The sequence below is a fragment of the Leptonotus elevatus genome, unplaced genomic scaffold (assembly GCF_054856555.1).
Source record: "Leptonotus elevatus isolate MCC_2025b unplaced genomic scaffold, RoL_Lele_1.0 HiC_scaffold_103, whole genome shotgun sequence".
NCBI lineage: Eukaryota > Metazoa > Chordata > Actinopteri > Syngnathiformes > Syngnathidae > Leptonotus > Leptonotus elevatus.
In genome coordinates, this window is record NW_028233494.1 from 45,001 (window position 1) to 50,000 (window position 5,000).

The 5,000-nt window shown below is 59.9% G+C and overlaps 1 non-coding gene across 1 annotated transcript in view; it reads left to right on the top strand.

Annotated features, from left to right (window-relative positions):
* The first annotated feature begins 4,997 nt into the window (after window positions 1–4,997).
* The window catches only part of LOC147155368 (18S ribosomal RNA), a 1,939-nt gene continuing 1,936 nt past the window's right edge, over window positions 4,998–5,000 (top strand). Inside the window, exon 1 of the ribosomal RNA XR_015092374.1 lies at window positions 4,998–5,000. This exon is cut by the window's right edge and continues 1,936 nt beyond it. This is a non-coding gene — a ribosomal RNA (18S ribosomal RNA).

A 5,000-nucleotide genomic window follows, 5' to 3' on the forward strand; every position in this document is an offset into this window, starting at 1 on the left:
GTTGCTGGCCGTTGGAGGGGATCCAGCGGACCGCGGGGAGCGCGCCCGTCTTCGGGGCTTGTTGCTGGCCGTTGGAGGAGCTCCAGCGGACCGGGGGGAGCGCGTCCGTCTTCGGGGCTTGTTGCTGGCCGTTGGAGGAGCTCCAGCGGACCGCGGGGAGCGCGCCCGTCTTCGGGGCTTGTTGCTGGCCGTTGGAGGAGCTCCAGCGGACCGGGGGGAGCGCGTCCGTCTTCGGGGCTTGTTGCTGGCCGTTGGAGGAGCTCCAGCGGACCGCGGGGAGCGCGCCCGTCTTCGGGGCTTGTTGCTGGCCGTTGGAGGAGCTCCAGCGGACCGGGGGGAGCGCGTCCGTCTTCGGGGCTTGTTGCTGGCCGTTGGAGGAGCTCCAGCGGACCGCGGGGAGCGCGCCCGTCTTCGGGGCTTGTTGCTGGCCGTTGGCGGAGCTCCAGCGGACCGGGGGGAGCGCGCCCGTCTTCGGGGCTTGTTGCTGGCCGTCGGAGGAGCTCCAGCGGACCGGGGGGAGCCGGGCGTTCGAGTTGCCCAGGCAGGGGGTTATCCTCCACTAGCAAACCTCCATGAGCAGCGGAGCCCGTCAGCTGCGCCAAAAAGAACCACACGAGGGCGACCTGGGGTTGAAATCCCCCGCCACATAGGAACGAATGCCGGGCGTTCGAGTTGCCCAGGCAGGGGGTTATCCTCCACTAGCAAACCTCCATGAGCAGCGGAGCCCGTCAGCTGCGCCAAAAAGAACCACACGAGGGCGACCTGGGGTTGAAATCCCCCGCCACATAGGAACGAATGCCGGGCGTTCGAGTTGCCCAGGCAGGGGGTTATCCTCCACTAGCAAACCTCCATGAGCAGCGGAGCCCGTCAGCTGCGCCAAAAAGAACCACACGAGGGCGGCCTGGGGTTGAAATCCCCCGCCACATAGGAACGAATGCCGGGCGTTCGAGTTGCCCAGGCAGGGGGTTATCCTCCACTAGCAAACCTCCATGAGCAGCGGAGCCCGGTCAGCTGCGCCAAAAAGAACCACACGAGGGCGACCTGGGGTTGAAATCCCCCGCCACATAGGAACGAATGCCGGGCGTTCGAGTTGCCCAGGCAGGGGGTTATCCTCCACTAGCAAACCTCCATGAGCAGCGGAGCCCGTCAGCTGCGCCAAAAAGAACCACACGAGGGCGACCTGGGGTTGAAATCCCCCGCCACATAGGAACGAATGCCGGGCGTTCGAGTTGCCCAGGCAGGGGGTTATCCTCCACTAGCAAACCTCCATGAGCAGCGGAGCCCGTCAGCTGCGCCAAAAAGAACCACACGAGGGCGGCCTGGGGTTGAAATCCCCCGCCACATAGGAACGAATGCCGGGCGTTCGAGTTGCCCAGGCAGGGGGTTATCCTCCACTAGCAAACCTCCATGAGCAGCGGAGCCCGTCAGCTGCGCCAAAAAGAACCACACGAGGGCGACCTGGGGTTGAAATCCCCCGCCACATAGGAACGAATGCCGGGCAACCAGGGGTCGAAATCCCCCATTGAAATGAATGGCGGGCAACCAGGGGTCGAAGTCCCCCATTGAAATGAATGGCGGGCAACCAGGGGTCGAAGTCCCCCATTGAAATGAATGGCGGGCTACCAGGGGTCGAAATCCCCCATTGAAATGAATGGCGGGCGACCAGGGGTCGAAATCCCCCATTGAAATGAATGGCGGGCAACCAGGGGTCGAAGTCCCCCATTGAAATGAATGGCGGGCAACCAGGGGTCGAAGTCCCCCATTGAAATGAATGGCGGGCTACCAGGGGTCGAAATCCCCCATTGAAATGAATGGCGGGCGACCAGGGGTCGAAATCCCCCATTGAAATGAATGGCGGGCAACCAGGGGTCGAAGTCCCCCATTGAAATGAATGGCGGGCTACCAGGGGTCGAAATCCCCCATTGAAATGAATGGCGGGCGACCAGGGGTCGAAATCCCCCATTGAAATGAATGGCGGGCTACCAGGGGTCCAAGTCCCCCATTGAAATGAATGGCGGGCTACCAGGGGTCGAAATCCCCCATTGAAATGAATGGCGGGCGACCAGGGGTCGAAATCCCCCATTGAAATGAATGGCGGGCAACCAGGGGTCGAAGTCCCCCATTGAAATGAATGGCGGGCTACCAGGGGTCGAAATCCCCCATTGAAATGAATGGCGGGCGACCAGGGGTCGAAATCCCCCATTGAAATGAATGGCGGGCTACCAGGGGTCGAAATCCCCCATTGAAATGAATGGCGGGCAACCAGGGGTCGAAAGTCCCCATTGAAATGAATGGCGGGCGACCAGGGGTCGAAATTCCCCATTGAAATGAATGGCGGGCAACCAGGGGTCGAAATTCCCCATTGAAATGAATGGGCCCATTCATTTTCAATGGCCGGGCTACCAGGGGCGCAGTACCACCTGTCGTCATTAGGGGCGCTGTAGATAGGGGACCGAGTCCCCCCATTCGAGAGGTTTGCACCCAAACCTCAAAATGGTTGGTGTACAATTATAGGAGAGACCTTTTTAAGACGTGGGAGCTCCAGGGCAAATCAAGGGAGGCTCGACCAACCCATATCCGCTTTAGATGCACTTTAGGTCGGACTCCCTTGCCAGATGGTCCCCTCCTCAGCCTGGTTCTCGAATTTTTTCTAAGTCAGCCCAACTTGGAAATATTTTCAGAGTGCCACTTTCAAGGGAGTTTCGCCCAACCCCTATCCGCCTAAGAGGCACTTCAGGTCGGCCTGACTGGCCACATTTTCCCCCTCCTCATCCTGGTTCTCGAATTTTTTCTAAGTCAGCCCAACTTGGAAATATTTTCAGAGTGCCACTTTCAAGGGAGTTTCGCCCAACCCCTATCCGCCTAAGAGGCACTTCAGGTCGGCCTGACTGGCCACATTTTCCCCCTCCTCATCCTGGTTCTCGAATTTTTTCTAAGTCAGCCAAACTTGGAAATTTTTTCAGAGTGCCACTTTCAAGGGAGTTTCGCCCAACCCCTATCCGCCTAAGAGGCACTTCGGGTCGGCCTGACTGGCCACATTTTCCCCCTCCTCATCCTGGTTCTCGAATTTTTTCTAAGTCAGCCAAACTTGGAAATTTTTTCAGAGTGCCACTTTCAAGGGAGTTTCGCCCAACCCCTATCCGCCTAAGAGGCACTTCGGGTCGGCCTGACTGGCCACATTTTCCCCCTCCTCATCCTGGTTCTCGAATTTTTTCTAAGTCAGCCAAACTTGGAAATTTTTTCAGAGTGCCACTTTCAAGGGAGTTTCGCCCAACCCCTATCCGCCTAAGAGGCACTTCGGGTCGGCCTGACTGGCCACATTTTCCCCCTCCTCATCCTGGTTCTCGAATTTTTTCTAAGTCAGCCAAACTTGGAAATTTTTTCAGAGTGCCACTTTCAAGGGAGTTTCGCCCAACCCCTATCCGCCTAAGAGGCACTTCAGGTCGGCCTGACTGGCCACATTTTCCCCCTCCTCATCCTGGTTCTCGAATTTTTTCTAAGTCAGCCAAACTTGGAAATTTTTTCAGAGTGCCACTTTCAAGGGAGTTTCGCCCAACCCCTATCCGCCTAAGAGGCACTTCGGGTCGGCCTGACTGGCCACATTTTCCCCCTCCTCATCCTGGTTCTCGAATTTTTTCTAAGTCAGCCAAACTTGGAAATTTTTTCAGAGTGCCACTTTCAAGGGAGTTTCGCCCAACCCCTATCCGCCTAAGAGGCACTTCGGGTCGGCCTGACTGGCCACATTTTCCCCCTCCTCATCCTGGTTCTCGAATTTTTTCTAAGTCAGCCAAACTTGGAAATTTTTTCAGAGTGCCACTTTCAAGGGAGTTTCGCCCAACCCCTATCCGCCTAAGAGGCACTTCGGGTCGGCCTGACTGGCCACATTTTCCCCCTCCTCATCCTGGTTCTCGAATTTTTTCTAAGTCAGCCAAACTTGGAAATTTTTTCAGAGTGCCACTTTCAAGGGAGTTTCGCCCAACCCCTATCCGCCTAAGAGGCACTTCGGGTCGGCCTGACTGGCCACATTTTCCCCCTCCTCATCCTGGTTCTCGAATTTTTTCTAAGTCAGCCAAACTTGGAATTTTTTTCAGAGTGCCACTTCCAAGGGAGTTTCGCCCAATCCCTATCCGACTTAGAGGCACTTCGGGTCGGCCTCCCTGGCCAGATTTTCCCCCTCCTCAGCCCCGGTTCTCAAATTTTTTTCCAAGTCGGCCGATCTTCCGGATATTTTCAGAGCGCCGCCCCCGGAGCCTCCGGAGCCTCGGCAGCAGGCCGTCGCCCGCGACACGCCGCACCTTCTCCCACGTACGAACGGCATCCAAGACCCGCCTTCGGAGGGCCCCCGCCGGCCGGCCTCGCGCCGGTGTTCGGGCGGGCGGCTCCTCCGGCTCGCGGGTCGCCTTACAGCGCCCCGGCCACCGCGAACGCCGGCCTTTGACGGCCCGGCGCTCGCACAGCCCCGGCGCGCCCGATTGGAAGCGAGGCCGAGACGCCCCCCGAACCGGCGACGTACGCCCCCCCTCCCTTTAACCGGGGCGGGGGGGTTACGAAGCCATCACCCGGCCGTCCTACGACGGAGCCCGGCGCCCCGCCGGCCCTCCCTCCCCCGCCCGACAGGCGCGAGCCCAGTCTGGGGGAGGTTGGCGCCCGGAGGCGGCGGCGGTGCCTCCGGAAGCACTATGTTTCTCATGCCCTTCAAACAAATGGCGAGGCCGAAGCACCTGGCGCGCCGCGCGGAGGTTCGAGAGGGAGGCCAGTAGGCGTGCGTGCGTGCGTGCCCCAATGCCACCGCGGCGTGGGCCTCTACCGCGATCTCGATCTGCTCGTCCCGATCGTTCTTCCAATAGCGCAACCCCCCCCCCCGAAAAGGCACCGTCCGCCCCAGCCGGCCGGCAGGCGGCGGTAGCGGCGCCCGCGACGCGACCCGAACCGCCCGTCGGCGGCGAAGGTCTCGCTCCTCGCGCCGCCCGCCCGCCGCCTGCGGCCGCGCCAGAGGCTAC